The sequence below is a fragment of the Hordeum vulgare genome, unplaced genomic scaffold (assembly GCF_904849725.1).
Source record: "Hordeum vulgare subsp. vulgare unplaced genomic scaffold, MorexV3_pseudomolecules_assembly, whole genome shotgun sequence".
Lineage (NCBI taxonomy): Eukaryota > Viridiplantae > Streptophyta > Magnoliopsida > Poales > Poaceae > Hordeum > Hordeum vulgare.
This window is the reverse complement of record NW_025422525.1, coordinates 5,600-16,927: the sequence shown is the minus strand read 5'-3', so window position 1 is coordinate 16,927 and position 11,328 is coordinate 5,600. Positions and strand designations below refer to the sequence as shown.

Genomic DNA, 11,328 nt, shown 5'->3' with positions numbered 1-11,328 from the left:
TTTCGCATATTCTAACCTTCAGGATTGTGCACGAAGACATAGATAGATAGTTTTTTCCCCCTCTTTGCCACTAAGAAATCGTCGCGGTCATGGAATTAAATAACACATTCAAGAACAGAGCCACATGCCACAGCTGATCTTCTAACACGTCGTCTTCGATCGTAGGCAGGAAAAATAATAATTCCAACTCTGATTTAATTGAACTCCCTGCCGTGTTGTATTGGATGCATAGACTTGGCGCAATCCAGTCCTGTCAAACGGTACTTGTGTGTGTGTGCGACAAGGGGTGCCGTCACAGTGTGGAAATTCTAGTAACAGTGACAGTTGCAATTTCTGAAGAATGGGTGGATACTGTGAGTTACCCAGTAGATGGGGCAGAAAAATCTTGTGGTCCTGTGATATGTTACCCTAAGACTGAAGCTACTAGCAAGCCGCAGCCCCTGTCACAAACTGCCTTCCTAGTCCTGCACTTGTTATTGCAGAAACAACAGAGTAATTTCAGTTAAATTCAACATATATGATTTTTTTTGTTTACTCTTATATACAAATTTCGGTCGATATACATGTCAGAACCACTCGTCTGGTTCCTCGGAAGGATGGATTCCCCCCCTGTGATGGGACAGATGAGAAAAAGAGCACCTCTATTCCTTATTGTAGAAACAAATATTTGTTTAGATAACTTTGTGTTCCTTTTCTCAGAAAAACAGATGAACTTTGCATTATTGGATGAACATTCAATCAACATTACTTGGAAGCTAACTTACATACATTCCATTTCCAGTGCAACAAATAAGACCCCCCAAGAAATAACATTCAATCGCAAATTCATTGACGGAGGTCTTTAATTTACAACAACATAAATCAAGATTGGGTTTCCAGAAGCATATGACCATGCTCTCATGATAATAATTCAACATATTTCCAAGTCTTATTTGATGGAACCCCATGCCGTGTTCTAGTGACTGCATAGTCGACTCTTGTCCTGTCAAATGTCACTCGTGTGGAAATTTCAATAACACTGACATTGCCATGTCTCGAACTGGAAGATGTGTGGACACTGTCAGTTACCCAATAGATGGGGCAGAAGAGTCTTGTGTTCCAACACCAGGAATATAATGCTGATATGGTCCTGAAGCTGATATCCTTGCTGTCCACTGCTTTGTACCGCAACACGCAAGTGGTAGCCCCTGTCACAATCTGCCTTCCTAGCAGTGCACATCTTATATCTTCTATCTTATCTTATATGTTATATTTACTAATTGGATGCATCATACGAGCCTCCATGTTAATCCACATTATCAAGACTAATTAAGCTGTCGGATCTGGAATTTACGGTTAGGACTAAATAAGGAAAGAACTTTGATAGGATCTTACACAAAATTGTACGTACAAAAGAAACGTTAACGTGCAGAGTCCCGAAGAAAAAAGAAGGCAAAAAGATGTTACAACAAATACGTTCAGGCTAAAAGAAACCACGGACATGAAAAGTTCTGAATAATTAAAAAAGCAATAGGAAACGATTGCGACGTGGACTTGCTGTTCAAATACTATACATCTGGATATCAGCCGGAATTAAATATAGTTTTCTATAGGTTGTACCTAGCCATAACGACCAATTAAGTTTTCATCTTTGTGTGCACATGAAAATCCCAAAGGTCAGGCGATGATGCGCATGCATGTACAAGTTCTTTGGCCAGGTGAACTATCATGCTGGCGTTCTATGCACCTATCTGCACGAACACAGACAGAGACATGGCAGACATGGCTGTTGTTTGAGGTAAGTTATACTCCCTTCGTCTCAAATTTTTTGTCTTAAATTTATGTAGATATGAATGTATCTAGTCATATTTTAGTATTTAGATACATCCATTTTTAGATAAACCTAAGACAAACCAGAGACTGCGTAATCCCTCTTCCTCCGGTTGGCATCCTGCAGCTGGGCTTCGATTTCTTGGAGCTTTGCTGCCAGACGCGGCCAGGTCTTGATATGCTTCATCCTCTTCTTCATCTTGCCAGCGAACCCTCCATGCTTGGAGTCCTCCAGCTTATCTCGCCGACAAAGATGGATGTGGCCTCGTCGGTGTCCTTGAACCGCTCTGCCTCCCGCAGGTACGCTTGCATGCTCTCCAGCTCCGCCTTGGACCGACGGATCTTGCCGAAGAGACCCCTCAAGGCCGCAGCTTCCTTGCACAACAGTGCTCCACCATAGTCCATAGGTGGCCGCCTCTTTTGCGAGCGCTGCCCCGAGCGTCATCACCAGCTGCCCGACAACAGCCTCTGCCATGGTTTTCGAGGTTTTCTTATTTTCCAGATGATGGTTGCTGAAGGCAACTCCAACCAAGTGACCAAATCTCACTCACCAAATTCTCATTCTAGTACCAACATCCCCTTATTTCTTTGTGCAGTCCAACCCAATTAACAGATCTCACACACCTACATTTTATTTTATTGATTCCATAGAACCATCAAACATCCCTCTGTCTCTGTCCATATAGGTCGATGGCTCATTTGGCTGTGACGAAGAACCTGTAAAATAAGTAGAAACAAGAGCATCAGGGACAATAACATGAGCACCGAAACAAGTAGAGCAGCAGTGCAGCATCGATCTATCCTCATTATCTATCTCTCCCACTCTGCAGCAGCATCAAGCAGCAGTCTAGTCTAGTCTCAGCCAAAATTCACGTCACCCTCTCTGCTCTCTCACCCTCATGACAAGACAAGCACACACATCACCTGGAAAAAGGGGAGAACCAACCTGTACAGTAGATCCTTCCGGCAGCGACGACGCGCCTGGTTTGATTTGCACGCGACACAAAGCAGAGACCAAGTTAATTAAGCAGGTTGGTCCTGCTTGCTCAATCTCCCAGGTACTGAAAATTCATGTGCCTGAAAAACAACCGCACATATCATAACTCCAAGATGATATATCCTGACCTGGACGTTGCATAAGAAAAAGGAAATGTAACCACCTTTTTTTTTCTTAGCTTATGAGAGAAGACAGTTATAGTAGTAGCATTCAGGTTTCATCAGTGTGGAGTCAAACAAAACAGTCACAAGCACATGACGACCCTACATCATATTTCCATCATTTTCTAAAGTAGTGATCTAAACACTCTTATAATTTTTTTACAGAGGGAGTATATCACAACATTTTCCAAGAAAAAAATTAGCATATCACGACATAAACCTTTGAGTAAAAGCGACTGAAATGAAACATCCAAGCCTGCAGGAACCAAGCACAGGTGGAAAGCTTCAGGTTGCAGTTTGAAATCCATCCATCCGGTGGAAAGCATCAGGTTGCAGCTTGAAATCCATCCATCCGGTGGAAAGCATCAGGTTGCAGCTTGAAATCCATCCATCCGGTGGAAAGCATCAGGTTGCAGCTTGAAATCCATCCATCCGGTGGAAAGCATCATGTTGCAGCTCTAAGGGAGTAAAAGAATGGATTGGAACTAGAGTCTAGACTAACCATCGGCGTCGCCGTCTTCCTGGATTCGCTGATCTGCAAGCTGCTTGTGCTCTGCTTCTCACCGGCGGCGGGTGGTGGCTGGATCGACCCAGGATGAGGAGGAGAAAGGCGCTTCAATAATAGAGCTGGGAGTGAGTGAGAGCTCTCAATAATTGAGAGAGAGAGAGAGGGCGTGTTCTGCTGCTGCCTCCTCTGCTCTGCATTCTGTTCACATGTGATGTGGAGCCTCCAGTCCTCCTTCCAGCCAATTTTTTCCTCCACACATAAGTTTGTCCAGAGATTATTGATCCATTAATAATTAGCCTAAACCAAGCCGAGATTGTCACCCACTGGGAATGAAAGACTATGGAGTTGTACACTGATTAAGGAGGAAGTTCAAGAGACAGATGTTATGTTATATGTACACAAACCAATTAACCAATTAGAAGAGACAATGGTGATTATCTATTACTACTACCTTGTCAAACTCTCCAAGAGAAGTACTAGCACTCTACTCCCCTCAGCAATTCAGCAATACATCTACATCCTGGACAGATATTTCACCTGTGAGGCCCTGTTCAAATCATGACTGCCCTCTCTCTCTCTCTCTCTGCATCACCACAATTACTACTCATCAACTACTCACTGCAGGGCATTCAATGCCATGTGATCCACACAAGCAGAGGGACCTGCAAAATGTGCCCCCAACATGAGACCTACTTACTAGATTAATCACTAGGCGATGCAGATTGCAGATCAAGAAGGAAACCCTACAACATTTTTGAAGACAATTATTTATAGTGGTAAGTAACAACCAGGGTCTTTCGCTCATGTGTAAATATATTGCACAACGAACCAAATTCAGATTTTTTTGCTTAAGAACTAGTTCAGAGTGCCTTTGGCTAGAATGTGTAGACGCTCAAGAAGTAACTACTCCCTGTGTTCCTAAATATTTGTTGTTGGGGAAAAATACAACAAATATTATGGTACAGAGGGAGTAGTTGGGTTTGGGTATTAATATCCTGCCTGCCTGCTGGTGGTGGGTAGGAGCATAACAGTGAAGAGCATCCCCTAGTTGAAACCCAGAAAATAATCACCTCAATTAAGATGCAGTTTTACTCGGCTGAACTCAACTCAAGCCTGAAGGTACAACACGGAGAGAAGTGGACTCCCTGCGTTGGGCCGGACTGAGATTGATGCGCGAGATTGGGTGGGTGAGTGGACAGCGCACGCCATGCCGCCAAGGAGATGCAAGGATCCTCCGTTTGGATGCCTGGGACAACAGATGGGTGTTGCGAATCCCCATGGAACGCCGGCGGGCGGCGGCGCCGTCGCCGTGCTCGGAGGAGAGGGGGATTGGGGGGCAGGCTGACTGAGAGTGGCGTCAATGCCCGTGGGTGTCGTTTCCCTCTTTGAAAATGTCGCTCAGGTATGATGATATCTCTTCTTCTCGCAGAAACACATTACATTCACAAATGTTCGTATACATGCGCATATTCATCCCTATGAACGAATACACGCTTCAACATTTTTCAACGTACACCAACATTGTTGTAAATTGCATTTAAAAAAACATGAACCTTTATTATTTTTTCTATTTTTTATATGTGTAAATATTTTTTATGACAGAAAATATTCTTACTTATTTTAGTAGCTTTGATTATAATTTTTTAAACAGAATTCTAAATAATAAATAAATAAATAATGTATCAATTTGAATGGGCCGCACTTACCTTACCTATTTAAGTCATGTGTGGTCGATTGTTTGCTTCCAATCACTATAAGTGGAGGGAGCTCCTATTGCACGCGGGGAACACAACCGGCGCCTACAGCCGCGTCTAGATGGGCTGGCCGAAGAACATGCGCGGCCACGGATGAAAATCAATTGTGTAATCTATACTACTATTAAACAATCGAACAAGAATTACACTACAGACACCCCATCAAACGCCCCACCAAAAAAATAACCAATCAACACCCCACGATTAATCCCACAGATCTTAATCTAACAGCCCTCGTTAATCCACCGTCTGCTGGGTGTACTTAGCAATTACAATTGGCTGAACATACTCCACCAACGAAACTTCCAATCACGCAAGAAAAAAAAAGAGGAGAACATGCCCAGCAACGTCCCCTGTAATCACACGACCATCCAGCCATTAGGATCATGGGCGACGTTGACATTGGAGATTGGCATGCCCCTCCCCCTCCTCTTCCCCGCCGCCCCCCCCCTTCCCGTCCTCCGCGCGGAGTCCTGACCCGAGGCGGCGCGATGACGGCGACGGCCGGGGCGGTCGCGGAGATCGTGCGGGAGATCGCGGCCGTGGGCGCCGCCGCGGAGCCGCTGCGGGCCGACTGCCTCCGCCTCGCGCGCAAGGTGTCCCTGCTCACGCACCTCGTCGCCGAGGTCGCCGAGGCGGCAGGGGAGGACGACGCGGCCGAGCCCGAGGCGACGGCCTATGTGGCCGACCTGCTCCGGGCGCCGCTGCGGGTCGAGATGGGCACTCGCCGCCCCCTTGTCCTCCAGATGGTCCACGACCCCACCGCCCTCGATCCCCGCTGCCGCTTCCAGGTGCGTGACGCGCTTCACCTCTTCTAGGGTTTCCCCCCCCCCTTCGTTCCCCTCACAGATCGAGTCTGGTGCTCCTGGTAAACGCGTGCGAGCGGCTGATTAGCGTGGGTATTGCGAACATATTACTTGCCCATGCTGGAAGAGGTGGAAACAGTGGGATGACTGAGGCAGTTGCTGAGATAGCACGCGCGGCTGCACGATCATGGCTTGCTCCTCTTACTGAAACTGCATGTGATCGGCTTGCATTTGTCCTGCAAAGCTTATTTGACCTTGCAATGGAGCGCAGCCACTCTGATGATTCAAGATGTAAGACTTGGCATTTTTATTTTGCTGGGGTTCATCTTGCTTCTAGCCTTATTTAGTAGTCCAATTATTATTGTGTAGTACTTTTTCTATCGCAGGCTAGGATGACTTGGCTGCCGCGCGTGCTTGAATCAATTCCCTTTGAATCAATTCTTCTGTTGTTTGTTTATATTCAGAATCAATTGTACAGTATTATTGTTGATACAATTTATTCCAGCAACTTTTTGTTAGTAGATGGGATAATAGTTTTATAGACTTCATGTGATTTCTTCCATGGTTTGTCCTGAATAATTTGCCAACACGATGCAGGTTTATGTGATTAGCACCTGCTGGCAAAATCAAGTGCCACACAAAGTGCTGAACTATTTTCAAATAATTGAGATTTTGGCACCTAGGCTAATCATCAGTATGTGTTCAAGGATAAAGAAAGGTATGAGCCTGAGCTTCTTATATTTCCATATACGTTTGACATTTAAGTTTAACCAGTTAGAAGATTTTTCAAAATCATTTGTAATAGATTTATTTTCTTGTTATATCTGTAGGCAATATTTTCAAGTTGTTAGCCATGCAAAAGGGTAAGCTAGCTGATTGGTTGTGTGCAGTGGCGAATCTTGACAGAAAATAAAGGGAGGTCTCAATGTTAACAATGTGAAGAAAAAAACATTAACTATCAGTTTTTTAGTTTAGATAATGTTTTTTTATGATTAATACTAGCAATTTTTTGTTTTCTAATTTTTGGAGGGGCAGCTTAAGCCTGTTGAAGCACCCCCCCCTTGGATTCGCCACTGGTTGTGTGCAGTACTCTGGTTTTCAGGTTTCTTCTTACATGGATTCTTTGTTGTATTTCAATAAGGATCCAGATCAATGATTTTGCAATGAACACATGTGTGAGTATGACTTTGACCCAACCTGCATCAGCCTTGGTGTGCCACCGGCATCTCTGTAGCACGTGTCTGATAATGTGATGCTAACTTCGAATATTGTTTTTATTACAGGTGGTGGAAGGGGCCTTGAGATTTCCATGTTGGGGAAGAAGTGGTCTTTTGCTGCAGGGAAGGGAAGGGCACCAGGTGATTCGTTTTTCTCTATCAATTTGTGATTGATTTTATATATTTTTTGAGGAGTCGGTCACTTGTATGGAGAACTGGGTACATGCTGATCGGTAGGATGGAAAGAGATTGCACTGAGTATGCTCTATAGTTCATTGGCTACCATTGAGGAAGTGAGCTGAAGTGTTTAAAGTTTTTCTGAACCTTTTCCTAGAGTACAATCCTCTGGTGTCCTCAACAAACACTGCCAATTCACACTTCATCCTAGCTGGCACTGAATGTTTGCGCGCAAGAGTTAATCTACCATAGTACTTCAAAATCTATATTATTTGCTACTGGCCAAGCTAGAGTTGTGAAAGATAAATATGTTCATCAATCCATTTAATTGCAAATTACAAGTGTCTTCCTTATGATTTTAGGATTTGGTTGTATAAGCACTGAATATTTGTAAGCATAGCCTTGTTTTAGCATAGACATGTGAGGGACAATCAAAATGCTGCTGGAAAAGGAACAAAAGTATACTTGTATATATACTGCAATCTTGAGACACATGCCTATTTTACTTGGACTATCAAAGCAAAAGATTATTTGCGAACCCAATTAATGATACTCTTCTAGGTTTCAGATTACCAACCATCAGTGCCTTATTTTAAAGAGGATTATACAATCTTCATATTGGAGATGGCCAGTTACAGTTTCATCTAAACAATGGGGTTTGAAACTTTTGCAGGGCCTAGATTTGAGAATGCTGGAGTGTGTAGACATTCCCATACCATCATATTGGGGATCTGTAGTCCGGTCTTATATTTCTTACCCTGAGCATTATGTACTATCTCACATGTTCACTTAAATGGTACCATCTTATTTGTTGTCTGATTTTTGTTTGTTTATAATAATACAGGGAGAGATAAGGAAGTACTAATTTGTTATGGCTTTATTTATGCCGCTCTGGTGGTACACTCGCTTTGCCTATCCACTGAGAAAGGAGGATGGTGGATTCAAAATTTCATAATTTATTGCGTATCTGAGTTCTCAATTTTATGTAAATGTTGTATAGTATTTGTGTTGATGCGTTTGTTCTTATAGATGCATTCTCACACATATGATCCTTTATATTCACATTTATTGACACTTATTTTGATGTGTTATTATTTTCTCTCATTACTTTTGTGTTGCTTCCTAGACTTTCTTGAAGAACAAATATTAAATTCTGAATTCATTTGAGACCTTGCCATCTTTATAATGAATAATCTATAAGAGAGTGTTCATACCATGTGTCTCTTCACACTTACTTTGTGGGGTTTAGCCTGTTTTAGGTCAATGAAGTGGTTATGATATGTTTGAGAACACAATTTAAATCTGAAATTTTGATAACACAATTTTTAGAACTGTGGCATTACAAAATACGAGTAGTTGTTTCGATTGAGGATTAAAGTAGAGGCATTGCTAAAATTTTAATATAAAAAGCAATTTATAAATTATTCGGTTAGTCGTGCGTTGCACGTGCATGCTAACTACTCCCTCCGTTCCTAAATATAAGTCTTTTAAGCGATTTCACTAAGGGTCTACATACGGAGCAAAATGATTGAATATATACTCTAAAGTATGTCTATATACATCCGTATGTAGTCCACTAGTGAAATCTCTACAAAGACTTATATTTAGGAACGGAGGGAGGGAGTAGTTTGTAAAAGAGTTCATCAAACTACAAAAAGTTCAGTCAATTCTAAAAATTGTGCACTGATTTTAGAAAACGTTCATAATTTCAGAAAATAAGCTCATCGATTTTGGAAAAATCTTCATTCATTTTTAAAAATAGTTAATAATAAAAAAGTTCGGCGATTTTTAAAAAAGTTCATCGATCTTGGAAAAAAGATCCTCGATCCGAAAAAAGTTCATTGATGTTGGAAAAAAGATCAACGATCCAAAAAAAGTTCATCGATTTTTTGTTTTTAAATGTTCATCGATCTTGGAAAAAAGATCATCGATCCGAAAAAAGTTAATCGATGTTGGAAAAAAGATCAACGATCCAAAAAAAGTTCATCGATTCTTTGTTTTTAAATGTTCATCTTTGTTGGAAAAAAGATCATCGATCCGAAAAAAGTTCATCGATGTTGGAAAAAAGATCAACGATCCATAAAAAGTTCATCGATTTTTTGTTTTTAAATGTTCATCTTTGTTGGAAAAAAGATCATCGATCCGAAAAAAGTTCATCGATGTTGGAAAAAAGATCAACGATCCAAAAAAAGTTCATCGATTTTTTGTTTTTAAATGTTCATCTTTGTTGGAAAAAAGATCATCGATCCGAAAAAAGTTCATCGATGTTGGAAAAAAGATCAACGATCCAAAAAAAGTTCATCGATTTTTTGTTTTTAAATGTTCATCTTTGTTGGAAAAAAGATCATCGATCCGAAAAAAGTTCATCGATGTTGGAAAAAAGATCAACGATCCAAAAAAAGTTCATCGATTTTTTGTTTTTAAATGTTCATCTTTGTTGGAAAAAAGATCATCGATCCGTCAAAAGTTCATCGATGTTGGAAAAAAGATCAACGATCCAAAAAAAGTTCATCGATTTTTTGTTTTTAAATGTTCATCTTTGTTGGAAAAAAGATCATCGACCCGAAAAAAGTTCATCGATGTTGGAAAAAAAGATCAACGATCCAAAAAAAGTTCATCGATTTTTTGTTTTTAAATGTTCATCTTTGTTGTGTGAGATATATAATGCATCGATAACTACTCTTGAAGATTGAAATGAAGGAAAGGCGAGTGGAATATGTCGAGATGCTATGTAAATATGTTTTCATTTTCACATGAAGTGAAAATCTAGAGTGATGACTCGAGAGGGTACGAAAATGGTGCTAAAGATGTATGATTCCTATATAAGAGGAGCTACATACTGCTGCAGAGACTAATCCCGAAGCATGAAATAAAGGAAAGGTTGTTGTAATATAACTTCTATCCTGTTTTAAAAATGTTTCAGTTTATAGGATATGGAAATTTACAGTAATGAATAAAAAGGTTATCTAAACGTGCTAAAATTGTATTATTTGTACAAATAAATTTTTGGAGGAGCTAGATACTGCTGCAGAGACAACTTTGACATCAACAAATGAAGCAGGACTGATAGCATATGTAAATTTTGATATTTAAGCAACTTTTCAGTTTCACACAAGAGAAAATATACCATGATGGATTGAAATGGCCCAAAACATATTACGAATTGTCTGATTTCTACATGTAATTTGTTGTTTGAAGTACATCATGCAACAAAAACTATCATGTAATATAGAATTGGTTGAAAGGCTACTGTTATCTGTCGACGATGTCATATAATATAATTTTCAGTTTTAGACGAACGGAAATCTAAATTGACTGATTAAGATGATGCGAAAATGATTCTAATGATGTATAATTCCTACATAAGGCTGAGCCACATACTGCTGCACAAAGTAGTGGCAAACTATGAAATGAAGAAAATGATGTTGTAATATGGCGACTACCCTATTTGAAAAATATTCCACTTCCCCGGGAAGAGAAAATCTATATGTAATGAAGAAAACGGTTACGAGAAAAGTGTTAAATGATATCATTTCATATATAAGTTGTTGGAGGAGCTACATCTTGCTGTAGAGACATATTCGGAAGCAAGAAATGAAACGTGATTACTAGCATATGTCGATTTGTCTATTTAAAAAAATATACTTTCAGATAAGATAAAATATACCATGTTGGACCGAAACAATACGAATAATATTACAAGTTGTCCGATTTTCACATGTAAGTCGTTGTGTGAGGTATATAATGCAACGGTAACTGCTCTTGAAGATTGAAATGATGGAAATGTGAGTTGAATATGTGGAGATGCTATACGAATATGTTTTCATTTTCACATGAAGTGAAAATCTAGAGTGATGAATAAAGAGGTTACGAAAATGGTGCTAAAGATGTATGATTCC

At 40.5% G+C, this 11,328-nt stretch overlaps 1 long non-coding RNA gene across 1 annotated transcript; it reads left to right on the top strand.

Annotated features, from left to right (window-relative positions):
• The first annotated feature begins 7,101 nt into the window (after window positions 1-7,101).
• LOC123418974 lies at window positions 7,102-8,157 on the top strand. Its single transcript, XR_006618103.1, has 3 exons — window positions 7,102-7,210; window positions 7,319-7,393; window positions 8,103-8,157. It is a non-coding gene; the product is annotated as an uncharacterized LOC123418974 (long non-coding RNA).
• Window positions 8,158-11,328: the final 3,171 nt, after the last annotated feature.